The sequence below is a fragment of the Triticum aestivum genome, chromosome 2A, assembly GCF_018294505.1.
Source record: "Triticum aestivum cultivar Chinese Spring chromosome 2A, IWGSC CS RefSeq v2.1, whole genome shotgun sequence".
Classification (NCBI taxonomy): domain Eukaryota; kingdom Viridiplantae; phylum Streptophyta; class Magnoliopsida; order Poales; family Poaceae; genus Triticum; species Triticum aestivum.
Window position 1 is genome coordinate 765,269,371 of NC_057797.1, and position 17,325 is coordinate 765,286,695.

General features: G+C 43.1%; 1 pseudogene; it reads right to left on the reverse strand.

Annotated features, from left to right (window-relative positions):
- Positions 1-3,841: 3,841 nt before the first annotated feature.
- LOC123038247 (probable ubiquitin-conjugating enzyme E2 23) lies at positions 3,842-16,952 on the reverse strand (annotated as a pseudogene).
- Positions 16,953-17,325: the final 373 nt, after the last annotated feature.

A 17,325-nucleotide genomic window follows, 5' to 3' on the forward strand; every position in this document is an offset into this window, starting at 1 on the left:
CGCTACTAGTATCGCGCTACAGCTAAAAGTTAGTAGCAGCGCGGGTGCACCTGCGCTACTACTAACCTAACTACTAGTAGTGCTCACTTATATCCCATGCTACTACTAACCTAACTACTAGTAGCGCTCATTTCTTATTTCCCACGCTATTACTAACCAAACTACTAGTAGCGCTCATTTGTTTCCCACGCTACTACTAATAATTTAGGAATTAAGAAATAAAAGTTAGATATAGTATTCATGGATGGCAATACATCCAGTGCAAACCAAACCAACGTCACATAACATTCTCAAGATTGCATTTAACATCAGACACACACAATGATCATCGAAAGGTGGGTACCTTCCCTGGTGTTCCATCATCAACCTAAACAGACCACTTCCCTAGATGTATCTACCAAGGCTCGGAGCTTAGATGCCGGTGGACCCGAATCCTCCCTCCTCCCGGACGGTGGCGTCGAGGTCCTCCACCTCGACGACCTCCGGCGTCGAAATCACCTGGACAATCATCTACGCGACATGGCCACCGGCTTCACTCAGAAGTCCGCCTCTGAGTGGTTGAAGAGCACAGCGCCCACCGGCCGCGCTAGTCAGCGTCGATCACCCCTGCGCCCATGTCGAGAAAGTGAAAACTTGTTAGTACGCAAATTGTATCAGTTCAACTAAATGGTATATTCCAATTCACAAGACCCATTAATTTAAGATTATTTCTCATCTAGCAATTTAAAGGAGTCATGCCGAAAATATATGCTTAATTCCTCACTAGCTATTCAAACTAAATGGTCAAAGAACTTTGGGATAATCAACAACCTTTCCACTTGATCTTTGCTAGCTACTTTGGATTCAACAAGAAAAGGAACATTTATTTGAACTGAAAAGAACAAACAGGCAAGCATGCTATCAATCTTCTGGCTAGAATTTCACAAAATGCACCTGTCAAGTGTACTCTAACAATCGACGTGTCCCATCTCCTCATGATTAAGGACTCTAGCTGAGCCGACAACATGGAGCAAGATGTAGTCGTTTCCGAGCATGAACCCTTGGCTGTCATCAATGAACCTGCAACATCCATCACACCCATTGTAAAATATGTTAGTTTCAGCTAAGAAAAGAACTGAACTCTAAACATATGATGTTATCTAAATCTTACTTTATCGAGTAAAGATTCCAGGAGATAACATCGCAGCAAAAAAGGCAATATATTTCACTGATTTTGGTGTTGCAACAACGTATATACTTTATCACATTATAAGTCCTCACACCATCAACTATGACAAAATTTGATTTTGGTAATAACTAAGCCATGGGGGCCAATCCCATTAAGTAGAAATTTAGCTACCATTAGAAACCATAGAACATAAGCATAGAAGTACAATAGCTAACAATAAGACAGCTCTACATGATCTATAGCTAACGACAGAATAGAAGTACCATCGGAAGCTCTAGGAACCAAGTAACACACGGCATCAGTACCTAAATAATATCCATGGACACAGCCACTACTTACAACTAGAAACTCTAGGAACGCCTAGAAATGGAGGCCAGAGGATCAGGCCATTAATAGAACCACATCCAGCAATAATACAAGCACGCCAACACAGGAATTGCGCAACCATTCGACGGCCATAGGACTAGTAGCCAAGAAATGGCCGCACAATCAGCCACCCGGAGCACGAGAGGGGGAAGGGGAGGAAGAACCGGGGGATTACCGAGACGGAGACGAAGTGGGAACGACCACCGCCACCGCTGTTGGACCAGAAGGCGTCGTGGCTGAGGAAGCCTGCGCCGAGTAGCCGAGGCAGGGGCGCGGGGGCTCGGGAGGAGGAGCAGAAGACGGCCACCACACCGCCGCGCCGGCGAACTAGGGTTTGCCTCGGGGGCGCGCGCAGGGGCGGGAGGCCGGGGCGGAGGCGGCGAATCGGCGGAGGGGGTGAGGGGGAGCCGGGCCGGTGAGGCGCGGCGCGGGGTGGCACCGAGCTGGCCGAAATCGGCCGGCGACGGCGGTGGTAGAGGGGGATCGGGACGGGACGAGCGTGCGCCGCGTGCGGGGGGAGGGAGAGAGCGAGAGGTGGGAAGGGGAGAGGAGGAGAGAGGCGTGGCCATGTTTTTTTAGGGTCGGCGTGGCCATGTTTAGTAGAGCGAGAGGGGTGGACAACTTAGTAGTAGCGTGGGGGTCTAACCTGCGCTACTACTACTTACTTAGTAGTAGCGTCGGTTTTATACCCCTCGCTACTACTATGGCCTATCCGAGGGGCATTGTTGGAGACCACTTACTAGCAGCGCGGGTTTATACCCCTCGCTACTACTATCAACTTAGTAGTAGCGCGGTTTTTATACCCCTCTCTACTACTAATTAGCAGTAGCGCCCACTTTTAAACTGCGCTACTGGTAAACTTCTGTGTATAAGGTTTTCCCTAGTAGTGGCACAACAATAATTTAGAACTTTGCCTAGTTAGGGTGTTTGCCGAGTGCATTTCGTTGGGTACAAGGCAAACATGAATACATGATTTTTGCCTAGTTCCACGAAGAAAACACTAGGCAAAAGTCCGACATTTGGTAGCACTTGGCAAAGCATGTTATTGCCGAGTTCTTGCCACATGGCACTCGACAAGCACATGCTTTGCCTAGTTCCTGCCATGTGGTACTGGGCAAACATTTTTTTTCTTTTCCCTTTTTCTACTCTTTTTGTTTGTTTCCTTTCTTTTGTTCAATATTTGTTTTCTTTTTCTCCTTTGTATGCTCTTTTATTTTATATGCACTATATGCTTCCCTCTCTTTTTTCATTTCTTACCCCCTTAACATTTCCTCCTATATTCATTCAGTGCATTTTAGGTATTCGGTGCACTTAAGTAAGATTTATACTACAAGTGCATGCTTTTTTTTCTATAACTTGGTTGGAAAATGCCATTGTCTTATTTAGTATATGTTTAGGTCATATCCAATCAAAGGGAAATAATTCCAAACATATGGATACCAGGATTCGACTCCGAACATGGAGGTTATTGGTTTTTAATTCTGAAAAAAGCAAATGGAGTATGAAAATATGAAACTTGGCGTGGTGCCCTCATATTTCATCAATATATCATGATAAAATTTTGAGAGCATTTTACAAAGTTGTGACATACACTGCTTAGAAACCGACTATCTTCAAGGAGGAATTGTAGTCCAAGAGGGGATGAGTCAGATTTAAAGTAGAAGTGAAAGTTGCTTAAGCGGTTGAACTTTGGCATGTTCCATTTTTTTCTCTACACTCATAATACACCATTACATGTTCCATGTCAAAATTTGGCATTTTCAGGGTCCGGCATTTCTAGTCATTTAATGAATATAGTTCAAATTTGAACTGCAAGAGAATAAAAAATTCCGTTAACAATCCTATTTGTGTTACTGAGTCTATGTTTAGGCCTTATCTAAGAAATGGAAAAGACTTCAAACCTTAGAGTGGCAACACTCAACCCTAAACATGGAGGTATTAATTTTTCAATTCTGAATAATGCAATCGAAGTCTGCAAAAATATGAAAGATTGCATGGTGTCATTACGTGATCCATATAGGTTGCATTCAAAAATTGAGAATATTTCACAGAAGGTCATATAAACTGCCTAGAAACTAGATCAACATCGAGGAAGAATCCGGGTTTCAAGCGGGAACACATCAGATTTGAAGGCAAAGTGACAGTTGGTTCGTCGTTTGACCTTGATTTTTCTTCTATATTCAAGATACACCATTACATGTGCAACGTCATATCTTGGAATTTTTTGGGGGTGGGGGGGGGGGGGGGGGAGGGTTGCTATAGTTAAGTCAGTAATTCGTTTCTAGTCATTTAATTTATATATATAGTTCAAATTTGATCTGCAAGTGAATGAAGAATTGGCAAAATTGAATTGAAAATTTAGTTTGTTTTCTTGAGTCTATGTTTAGGCCTTATGTGTTGGAAATATGCCCTAGAGTTAATAATAAGAAAATTATTATTCTATTTCACATTCATAATTAGGTATGTATTTATATGCTATAATTGCAATGGTTGTTGAATTTGAGATTCAAAGGAAAAACATAGTTACATGTGTGGGAAGATAAGTATCAAGTAGATCCCTATTCAGTCCTCAGGCCTAGCTCATGTATTTTTTATGATCATGTTTTCCAGATCATGGGCATTATTAGTGTAAAAACATTGCCGGCAATAATGATAACAAATTTTTAGAGTAACAATGATGTTGGATAGAACCAACTTATGAAATACTTCCCGATCAGGTCGCTAATATGTTGTCTGTATTTTTTTTATTAATTGTTAAAGTTTACTTACGTTCTTTGACCATGAGAATATGTAAACCAGGATACATGATCATTACTTTGAGGTTACCAAACATCATTCCATAATTGGGTGATTATAAAAGTGACTTTCGGGTATACCAGAAGGCAGAAAATTATGTTGTGGTGTTTGATATGTCGAGACCGTGATTTTCTCCTTCGACGATGGAAAGATACACTATGGGCCCGCTCGATATTAAGATGTCCATCCTCACTTGACCAAGCATAGTGACTAAGGTGTTAGTCATGGGGACATTTGAATAGGGAAAGAATGAAATAATACAAACCGGTAACGAGAATAACTAGGTATAGTGATGAAAGTGTTGATCACAAGGATATTGTAAAAATCTCGCCTCAGCTGGTTTTTTGACATATCACGAAGAAATGGTAATTGTATTTAGTAATAGAATGTTTGCTCGATAAAGATCTTTGTTGATACGTGGAAATTGTTATCAGTGTGCAGATCCCGCTAATAATTATTGACGAGAAGGTGTTCATAGAAACTCTATTAGTGTCGTGTGGAGCAAAGGCCACACCACTAATGTTCATAATCACTAGTGGCGCCTATAGGTTCAGCATGCCATGGGTAGTACCGGTGGCATGCAAATACTGACACACCACCAGTATATCTGTTACCGGTGACGCGGGGGTCACCATGGGGGCAGCAGCCACCAACATGGTTTGTGTGAGGCCACTACTAGCTTTTTATATACTAGTGTAGGATTTTTCTTTGAAAAGGATCATATATATTATAAAGATTCGCCGGAAGTACAAAGCACGTGAAACGTAATAAAAATTATATCGAGGTTCATGGATCTCCAAACCACCACTGTCACTGTCAGAATGAGCCATGGATGCGGCCTGACATTGTCGACGACAGAGCCGGCCCTAAGGACCAGCGTCCTAGAGCTATAGTTGTCATCATTGAATCCTAAAATCAATGTGAAGAACCCGACACCAAATCTTGTTGTTGCATACCCACGATGAGGAACCCTAACCTCGTGGCCCCGAGGAGCCGGTAGAAATCTATGCCGAAGCTTCGTCTAAACCGTCCCAACGGACAAACTTGAGGGGGATTAGAGCCTAGATGACTGACTCGAAGAAAAAGCGCCACCATCCATCCGATCATCGCCCTTGGGAGGACTAAGACACTAATTTATCTACTAGGAGAAGCCGAGCCACTAGGATTCTCTTCCCTGCCACCGGCCGCCAGATCTACAGGCGGATGTGAGGCAAATCCATGGGTCAATAGAGATCGAGGGGAGGAAAGTTTTACGTACTCGCCTCGCGGGAGGGGAAAGATAAGGATATTGTTGCCAGCATTGTACTAGTATTGGATTAATAAGAGAAAAATTAAACCTATAGTCTTTTGGACGGTACATATTCACCTAGCTGACATGAACACAACACATTTCTGTATTATTTTTCTGACATTATTCACACAAAAAAATATGCAATGTAAAGTAAAGGTAAGGCAGACTAGGGGTTACTTGCCTCCTGCCGGCAGCGCCGCGGGTCTACCTCATCTTCTATGGTCTTACGGCCTGGAGGTGCGGTGGATCTCAGTCCATGCCGGTGGGAGCGCTCCTCCTTTGTTTTTAGATGTCTTTTGTGTCCATCTAGGGTTTGTGTCCTGCTCAGGAAGACGAGGCGGTTGCGTCTTCTTGAAGATGGAATAAGGTCCTCCCCGCCTAGCCCCCATCCCGGTGGTGCGAATAGCGTCATCAGACGGCATGTGGAGGTGTGTTTTCGACGGATCTCGTGGGAGTCGGTCAGTGGTTGTCTTTGGTGGATCCGCTCGGATCCGATCTTCATTTGTCTTTGTTCGTGTGTCTTTAGGTTGGATCCTTCTGATCTACGCTTCTCTTCATCGGTGACGGTTCCTGCCCTGGTGCGCTGGTCCTATGATGCCTTAGCATGACGACTTCTCGAATGTCTACTACAACAGGTTTTGCTCGGCTCCAGCGAGAGAGGGGTGATGCTGTGGCGTGTCTACGGATCTGGATGTAATTTTTATTATTTCTGGTGTTCGTTGTGCTAACGTGATTAATGATGAATAGATTGGAAGTTTTCCAGCAAGAAAGTAAAGGTAATTGTTTTACTTTATTCTACCAATATTATGTTGGTGAAACAGAATAAAAAACAAAGCAAAAAGAGGAAACAGAAAAATAAGAAAAGGAAAAGGGAAGCATGAAACTTTTTTCCATATCAATTTCTTCTCAATATTTTTCTTTTTTGCGGGGCTCCTTAATATTTCTCTCTTCATTTAATATATTTTGCATCAATATTTTTTAGTGAAATAAATGAATATTCACTCCTACGTATGAAAATTTGTATTGTGACATGTGAACATTTCAAAAAAATGCATTATAGTAAAATTTGTTCATGAAAAACATAAATAGGAAACCATTAACAACAACAAAATAAACTAAACGTGAAACTAATAATGAATTTTTTTTGTCGGGAAGAACTTATAAGAAGTATAAAAGAGAAAAGAGAAAAATGAAAATAATGTGAGAATGAAATAAATACAAAAACAAGATATAGCAAAAGTATATTAAGTATAAATACACATGGAAACAACAAGGGAAAAGACTAAAGAAAAAGAAAATGAAGACGGATTTGCTAATTCTCATGACAAGAATTAATAATGTTTCATCCCACCTTTGTACCATTAGTTTTTGGAAGTCTTATATAATTTGATTAATAATCAAACAAAAAAAAAGAATAAACCACGGGAATATCCGCCTAAAGTCAAATGGTGTGGGAGTTTTATAAGACTTACTTACTACTTCCCATAGTGAAATCTCTACAATGACTTATATTTAGGAACGGAGGGAGTAGTTAATTGTCTTAGATGAGAACTAGAAAAAAAATGCACAAACCAAATTAGGCCTAGTTTATTTTGTGAGTTTATTTATTTAGGCCTAATTATAGAAGCATTCGTACGAAGCGACCCGAACCTCAGTGCTTCCAAGATGGACCTGACAATCCTGGCTATCCTACTATCATTAGGCCCGACTCCTAAATGTTGTGTTCACCGTTGGAACTCACTGTCCTGCGGACCAAAAACATTTAGACACCACACGTTCGTATGCTCGATCTGCACCATCCCATCAGCACGATTGGCCACACGCTCAAATTATAGATATAAATTATTTTTTTAAATAAATATCATTATTTTCATGAGTCACGATGAAAGATATACACCCGGCGTTCACAGGGTTGCCGCTATTGCCCCTTGATGAACCCCTTTGTAATCAAAAAGGGAAAAAATCATAACTGTTATGGAACTAAAGGTGAGTAACTACAAGATTAAGAGACTAAATCACCAGCATCACATTCTGATCTGTCTACTGACACTAGTAGAAAAAGGATCAAACGTGAAGCACATTAGTGCCGGTTTGAATTAGAGCCGACACTAATGTGTACATTAGTGCCGGTTCATGGCGGCGATCAATAGTACCGGTTCGTGGCGAACCTTTAATACCGGTTCATGCCACGAACCGGTACTAAAGAGGCTGTGTGAGCCTGCGGTCAGGCTATGGCCCCACCATCACCATTTAGTGCCGGCTCGTACCATGAACCGGTACTAATGAGGTTATGGCAAGCTGTTTTTAGTCCCACCTCGCCAAGAGAGGCAGTATAAGCGGTTTATAAGCCGTGAGTGCACAGACAATGACGAAGAGTTGCAATGTTCACCTACATGTTGATTAGCTTCAAGCCTCTGCAGTGCAGTCTACACTATTCCGAATGGCTTGAAGCAAATTAACCAGCATTGCACCTTTTTTTATTTTTAGTAACTTATTTAAACTCCGGACTTCTTTTTTGTTCAGTATGCAGCATTTAAAGCGACGTCATCAATTCCAACATGTTCTGACATCATTTGTTGTTTTTCGGTCATTTACCTAATTGTTCAGTATGCAGCATTCAATTTCCAGAAAAAATGAATAGAAGAAAATAAATAATGCAGAAAATAAAAAAACTATACAAAAAAATTACTCAAAAATAAATAGAAGAAAATAAATAAAGCAGAAAAGAAAAAACTATATAAAAAACGACTCAAAAATAAATAGAAGAAAATAAGTAATGCAGAAAAGAAAAAAACTATATAAAAACTGGACGCACTTCGTGTACAAACTGGACAAACTCTTTCCGAGTATCAGGGTTTCGGAGTCCGGAGTGGGTACTAATGTACAACTTTCACCGAAGCCCGGAGTGGGTACTAATGTGCATCCCACCAATCAGGAAGAATAACACGGATTGTGTGTTTCTTTCTAGCTCTTGCGAGTCGTTGGATCAAGGGTGTGTTTCTTGCTAGCTCATGTGAGTCGTTGGATCGAAACTACCACAATCACTTTGTGAGCCAGACGACCCTATATATAGCCCACCTCTCGCCTTTCCTGCATAAGTCTTTCAGTTCATCGACTACATACATCTACCAGTTCGTCGACTGCACACATCTACCATTTCATCGACTGAATACAAATCATTCGGATTCGCCATCATATGTCCAACCGTGCATTTGATATGCATATATATGCATCACGAGCCACAGTTGGGCTGTATGATGGCGATACCGATTGGTTTGTTTTGATCCGACATAAAAGGTTTGATACAACCTCCTTTTGTGACATAAGAGTTATCTCTCCTCCTACTTATTTTAGTTACACAACTATCTATTTGTGCCAAATTTTCACTTTTGTTGTTGCTCTTGCATCATAAGCATCCATGTTAACTGGACTTACAAGTAATGCAATTTAATCAAACTATTTTGTGATCTTCGCCAAGAGAGAGGCAGTATGAGCGGTTTATAAGCCGTGAGTGCACAGACAATGACGAAGAGTTGCAATGCTCACCTACATGTTGATTAGCTTCAAGCCTTGCGGAATAGCATAGATTGCACTGAGCTATGTGCAGTGCAGTCTACACTATTCCGAATGGCTTAAAGCAAATTAACCAACATTGCACCTCTTTTTTATTTTTAATAACTTATTTAAACTCGGGACTTCTTTTGTGTTCAGTATGCAGCATTTAAAGCGACGTCATCAATTTCCAACATGTTCTGACATCATTTGTTGTTTTTCAGTCATTTACCTAATTGTTTAGAGAGCTAAATGACCGTGAAATTGAAAATCACTACAAAATGAATCCTAAAAATATTGAAACTTGGCATGGTATCATCATATTACCCGCATAGCATGCGCGAAAGAGTAGAGAGGGTACTAATGTGCATCCCACCAATCAGGAAGAATCACACGGATCGTGTGTTTCTTTCTAGCTCTTGCGAGTCGTTGGATCAAGGGTGTGTTCCTTCCTAGCTCATGTGAGTCGTTGGATCGAAACTACCACAATCACTTTCTGAGCCAGACGACCCTATATATAGCCCATATCTCGCCTTCCCTGCATAAGTCTTTCAGTTCATCGACTGCATACATCTACCAGTTCATCGACTGCATACATCTACCAGTTCATCGACTGAATACAAATCATTCGGATTCGCCATCATACGTCCAACCATGCATTTGATATGCATATATATGCATCACGAGCCACGGTTGGGCTGTATGATGGCGATACCGATTGGTTTGGTCTAGATCCGACATAAAAGGTTTGATACAACTTCTTTTTTGTGACATAAGAGCTATCTCTCCTCCTACTTATTTTAGTTACACAACTACCTATTTGTGCCAAATTTTCACTTTTGCTATTGTTCTTGCATCATAAGCATCCATGTTAACTGGACTTACAAGTTACTCAAAAATAAATAGAAGAAAATAAATAATGCAGAAAAGAAAAAACAATATAAAAAACTACTCAAAAATAAATAGAAAAAAATAAATAATGCAGAAAAGAAAAAAAACTATATAAAAAATTTGTTAGCGCACTGCCCAGTGGGCCTGCCAGACCTAGGGTGTGCAAATGCAGGCCCAGAAGGGCCAGCAGGCTCACAGGGCAGCGCGCCCTAATTAATTAGGCCCAGAAGCCTGCTATATAGAGAAGCTTGAAGGAGCAGCCGCGGCTGGGTTTATAAACCAGTGCAGCTGCCCTTCGCTCGGCGAGGTGGGGCTAAACATTGTGCACCGCCGGTGGCAGCGCACAACCTTTAGTACCGATTGGTGGCTCCAACCGGTACTAAAGGGGGGGGGTCTTTAGTACTGGTTCGTGGTACGAACCGGTACTAAAGGGGTCGTTTCCCGCCCTTGGCCTGGCGAAAATTGGCCTTTAGTACCGGTTGGTGGCTCCAACCGGTACTAAAGACCCCTCCTATATATATGGCACCTACGAAAAAATCAGTTCATCGACCACCAGTAGTTCTTCTTGATCCAAACTTCTTTGCCGCGCGCCCGTCGCCCCATCGCGCGCCGCCCTCGCCGCCCCGCTGCCCGTCGCCGTCACCGCCCGACCCATCGACCCCGCCGCGCCCGTACGTCGCCGCCGCCTCTCGCCCGTCGCGCCCGTCCCCCCGTCGTCGCCCGCCGCCGCCCGTACGCTGCTGTCCGCCGGTCGTACGTACACACACATACACACACACATTGTTAATTTTACTTATTTTCTATTTTCTGTTGTTTAGATTAATGTTAGATAAATTACGTAGATAATAATGTTAGAATGTTAATGGTTAGATGAATTATATGGAAAAGATGTTAAATATTAATGTCAAATATATTTTACATGAATTAGAACAAGTTGAACTAGTTGAATTAATATAGCTAGATATTAATTAGGTATATATATGAGATTATTTGAACTAGTTGAATTAATATAACTAGTTTATTTTTAGTATGAAAATTAATAGAACAAGTTTATTTTTAGTAAGATAATTTAGGTATATGAGATTTGATGATCTAATCAAAATATTACTATATAGAACTACCTACTTTATTTTAGTAAGAAATTAATAGAACTAGTTTATTTTAGTAATGTCAATTGTAGAGATGAATATAGTTAGATATATTAATGTCAAATGTTAGATGAATATATATTTGGCTAGATATAGGTGTTTAATATTTCACCTATATGAACATAGGAAATGTCATCTGACGACGAAAAAGATTTCATTATGTGCGAACACTGTGAAGACCAGCGCGGCCTGTGCGACCAAAATTTCCATGTTGATGGTAGGCGCTTCAGCATCAAGCTGGATGAGACATTCGAAGTTGATACAGTAAGTCACTTTGTCAATTATTATTTGAATGCAAAACTTATGCTTCATTTGCTTCAACTTATAATTTTAAATTTTCACTATTCTACTAGCGCATCCCCTTCCATGCAAGAATTTTTGTCTTGGATAAGATAGGTTTTAGTGCTATAGATGATATGGAGGTAAAGAGAGTTTACTTGAAGACGGAGCATGGGTATACTTTCAACGTCAAATTATATAATGGAGACACATACACTTATTTTGAATGCAAAACTTGGCAAGCACTATGCAAGGCTTATGCATTTGAGCCTGATATGGTTATCACCTTTGATATTCGTCCGGAATATGATATTGAAGGTAATATAGACATCTGGGTCGATCTGCAAAAGCCTCCAGTTCTACCATTTGGTGAGTTTTTCTCAACCATGCATGCATATGTTTATGTCTTTGATACAGTTTATTCAAAAATAATTGACAACTAATTTGTATTGTCAGCTTATTTCGGTTCAAGCAAACATGTCCGGCGCTTGGTAGAGAGGACCTACTACTGCCCCGGGGCTCAACTAAACTGCGAAGAGATAAGTCATTATGTTTCATGGCTTGAGGATCTTAATACTGTCAAGACAATTTTTTTTCCTAAACTTAGAAATGTTAGTACTCAAAACGTGCGACCAATGGTGATCGTATTGAACTACGGTCACATCTATAATCGAAAGATGGTAAGATTTTAAATATTTGTCCTTAATTAGTGCATCTTTTGCATATATTATTTTTGAAGCTAAACTTTCATTGCTTAGTATATTAATTACTATACGATATTCTTCAACAGGAACTTCCGATGACAGTTGTGCCTCAGTGGATCGAGACAAAAGGTCGCATGAGTGCATTCAGGATTTATGAAAGCGAAGAATGCTTAATAGTGAAAGATTGGAGCAAAATTGTTAACGATCGCAGAGAAGTACTAGGGGGCAGCAAGGAGAAGCGCAACCCAAGATTAGGAGACAGATTCATCTGCATGCTCCAGTATGATGAATCAGGAGAGCTATACATGTTCTATGCTATTCTACCGGAGAGGGAGCAGCAGGATCAGTAGCTACTAGTTCATGCTTTTAATTAGTACTTGTCTCATGTCCGTGTCCTGAACTTCGATGTTGGTGATAATTATGTTGAACTTGATGATATCTTTGTTTCTGTTACAAAGTGAATGTTTCCTCTTTAAGCTAGCTAGCGTTGATGATGATTAGATAGCTAGCGGTAATGACTATGATGATGAAATAGTGGTAATTAGACGACTATGATGATTTTTAGCTAGCTAGAGTTTATTTATTTATTAATATGCGATGATGATGATGATGACGACGACTACAACTCATTATAACGTAAAACAATCCTAAATTAAATTAATAACACAAATTTAATTGAAAAATACAAAATAAAACAAAAACCCACAACCATTTAGTACCGGTTGGTGTTACCAACCGTTACTAAAGGGCTCCCGGCCCCCGGAGCTGGCTCGTGCCACGTGGTTCCCCTTTAGCACCGGTTCGTGCTGAACCGGTACTAAAGGGGGGGGGCCTTGAGTGCCGAAACTTTAGTGCCGGTTCCTAAACCGGCACTAAAGGGCCTTACGAACCGGTGCTATTGCCCGGTTCTGCACTAGTGTGAGTGGTGTTGCGAGCACATGGTAATGGGACTCGCAACTCCTGGAACTCTTCACAACCCTCGGCCCCGATCTCCATGAAGGCTGCCACGAGGCTCGACACCATGTTGGCGAGTGCAAGCCTTAACCCCGCAGAACATGGATGTTCCCCTCCCGCTTCGGTGGCATGGGCACTGCTGACACCGCATCCCTTCAACCACGCGGTGCATGTCCCGAGCACGAACCTCCCCCGATGGCGGAAGTGATCCTTGACAAATTCTTGAAATCCCTGAGGTGGCCGGCGCAAAAGATGGAGCATGGTCTGGAGGGTAAGCAGGTAAGCATTTTCGCTATAGGGCAAGGCATTGCGGCGGCCCTCTGGTTTGCCAACCAGAGTCTCATATCCAGCCTCGTTGTAGTATGGTTGGTCGTTGAGCACGAGGCCCTGGATGGAGACAACGACTTGGAGGATGCTTGATGTCGACGGTGACCAGACCTCACTGCCCTCGCCTCCAAATGTGCCTAGCAGGCTAAGACACACGGTACCGGACTCATAGAGGTTGGGATTGAGGCGTAGGCCGAAGGAGTGGTGGTACACTTGCGGTGGCGCAGCCGGGTATGATGGAGGCAGCTGCAAGTCGAAAAAGAAGAGCCCGTGATGGTACAGTGTCCCGCTCGCACCCACCATCACCACCCGGAGTAGGTCCATGCGGTCCTCGAACACCCGCACGTAAATAGTTTCTGCACATTTAAAAGTTAGGCATTCATTTGTAACCATGGACTGTGTATTGTATTTCCAGGTGCACTCTCATACCTGGTAAGTCGTTCTCTAGAATTTTCCATTCTTTTTGCACTGTTTTCGCCCAACTCTTGACATGACTGCTGCCCTGCATTTTCATGAAAAGGTGCATTGATTAAAGTTCTATATGTATATGTACTACATTTAGTAAAAATCGTTCTATCATGACTTGTAACATGTAGTGTGCCCCGTTACTTATTTTTAAGTCAAGGATACATGAAAACTAAATGACATAATTAAGCAGATGAATTATACCAATAGACAAAACATATTGTGCATGTAAACTTTCCTTAGAATAATCTTAGTTTTTGGATGTAAAACAGTAGGAAACTCCTACTGCATGTATTTAAATATTGACAGGTTTTTGAATGAAAGTACAAATAAACAGAAATATAAACTATGCTAGAAAATACAAGTAAAGAGAGTCATTAATTATGGTTCATTGTGATACGTATAACTTTAATTACCTCCCGTTCTTCATATTTTCTAACAGAAGTTTAATTACCTGGTCCGCGATGTCAAGGTAATGGTGATCCGAAGGGCTGCTCTGCAGTACATCGAAGCGTGGGAAGCAGAATGATTCATCATAGCAACAAGTACCATGTGCCGCCTTCGTCCCCTCTTTGGAATTTTTTTGCCCATTCAAATCGATAACGTTCCTTGCCATGGCAGCATCGATTATTATGTTCGTTCCAGCACCACGAGTGTTATCACCGTCCGTGGTCACATGTAACTCAGAGCTTGGTAACGACGACAATGGTGACGATAGTCGCCAGTTCATAAGATATTCCTTACCTCGAGCAACCGTGTCACCAGTTAATTTGACCAAAGACTGGAATGCAAAATCTAAAGGGCTTGTCCTTGTCATTGCTGGGGTGTCTCCTTTGACATCATTGGTTGGATTTTGTAGATCATTTTCCTGAAATCAGATATATAGCCACATCAAGTGAGATGAAACTATTAAAATAATAATTCAGTATAAATTGTAGGAGGTCTAAATTCAATATAGAACATGTGTATAGTAAATTGACCCAAAGTATGTCCCCAATGTTGTTAAAGTGGATAAGATTCAATTCTTAGTGGCAAAGGGGGACAGCTTGGCCTGCAAGCCTGTTCTTCTTCAGGTGCATCGTCGATGCAACCGTCCTCTACCCAATCTCCCATTTCAGTCCGAAGATACATGTGGTTCTCCACTTGGATGACAACAATTTCATGGGACAATACCTGCAATACACCCACAATCAAATCAACAACAACTAATTAATGAGTTCAGTTTAGTCGAAGAAAAAGATACTAGAGTAGTACTAGAAAATACGACCATATTTATCCACGTACCGTTGACATGTTACCATCACCCCACTTAACTTGGACATGCCCATTTGAAAGGTCAACAACATGTCCCACCCATGAAAGGTCAGAGGCAATATAATTTTTCTTCATGTTTCCCTCTGAAGGTGCAGTTTCACCGTTGGTTGATCCTGGCGGTACGAGACGAATGACAATGTCTCCATAATAAGCAGCGTCCTCATAGTCCTTTTTCAAATTGTATGCGCTCACGGTATCATCGCACTCGACCTCCCTGGCCTCCTCGGGGCGCACCACCGCCTTTAACCATGACACGTGAACCGTCTGGTCCTTGGAGTGCAGGCTCCTCACGACGCCCACACGCATGGTGGATCTAGTTCCATCAGCAACTGTGTCATTGTTGACACTAGTAGATGGCATGGTGTTGTCGCCAGTTGGATCTGTGGTAGAATCAATATGAAGAACGTCGGCAACGACGTGCTGCCCAGGGAAGAACTCTTGCTCATTAACTATACCAAAGGGGATGACAGTTGCTGAACGTCCGCCACGTTCCCATGTGCCGTCCTGCCACAACACGTCGACGGAGGTGTGGCTGTTGGCGACGACCATGGGGAATTCCACCTCCACATGCCTCCTGAGTTTTGGGCGTCGTGCCCGTCTATGCCCCTCGAACAAGACCTTCCTCAGTTGTTTTCGATAAAACCTCGCATCATTATGCTTCATGGGGGGTACCACAGGAGCAGTTGGTGCTTCACGGTCATCATCAATCACGTCTTCCTCCTGCTCTTCCTCCTCCTCCTCCTCGTGTTGATCATGAGCACAAGCTGCATCCCCGTTGGCATCGTCGGTTTTGGTGGAACTTGATTCGCGAAAAAAGCAGCGGTCGGACACACCCCAGCTGCAATCGGACGCGACGCAGAAAAAAGTAAGATGGTCTGCATTCTGGTAGGCTGGAGGAGCACATGCCTCGACCAGCCCCTTGTCTGTGCCATGATGCATGGACGCAATCCAGTAAACGAGGACGCCAGACGTCTCCATCTTCATGACAGTGCCTTCCACACGGTTACGATTCCAGCGGCCGTTAAGCCAGCGTGCCTCCTTGAAGAGGGAACAAGGGTGTAGCCCTGTGACGCACTGCCCCGGGTGGAAGATAGTGTTCATCTGCGGGCGATACGTGGTGGGGGTCTCGCTGATTCTTTGTAGCTTCTTGTAATCTGCATTGGTGAACCTGCAGACTGCCCCGTCGTCGAACAGCACGTCGACGGACACCTCGACGACCCGGCCGAGCCAGGGCCCGGACACGACGAAGTCGCCTAGGTTGAAGCCCCTGACGCGGCGCTGGCTAGACGGCGACACGCCCTTGATGAGATGTGTCGCCTCGCCGTGGTTGTCGAGCTTAGCCAGGTCCAGCAGGGTGTTGACGCCAGTGACGACGCCGAGCTGGAGCTGGCCGGAGATGTCAGGACGCTGATGCGACCACCTGGCCGGGGTGCAGGTGGATCCTGTCGACCACCCTTCTGATGTCGCTGGCCTTCTTATGCACGACAGTGTCGTCGATGAGGAGGATGTCGAACGTGTCGACCGGAACAGAGATGTTGCCCACCTCGCCGTCGACGTCCTCCGGGAGAACCATGCCACGATCGAGGAGCGAGCGCCCGAAGCTCGCGAGGTCTTTCAAGTAAATGTTGGGTGATGCAGCGGCAGCGGCGTCCATCTTAGCCATCTAGGTCGAATTTCTTGATCATGCGCGGTGCCGAGTGCCGACTGCCACTACAGGAAAATCCCGGTTTCCCGTGTGTTGACATATAAGCCGTGTGCTTTTTTTCGGGCACCCGGCTTATGCTTCTCTAAGCCGGGTCTGGAGAAAAAAACACCCGGTAAATAAAAGGAACTCGGCTTATAGTCATTTATAAGCCGAGTACCGCAGAAAAGCTCACGGCTTATATGAAACACACGGTATCTACGTGAAAAGGCACCCGGCTTACAACACACACTCGGCAAAGACATCTGCCACGTGTCTGCAACGGCAGTGGTTGACGGCACCGTCACGGAGCAACCTATAAGCCATGTGTCTGGAGCAAGCACTCGGCTTATATGACATATAAGCTGTGTGCCCGAAGAAGGCACTCA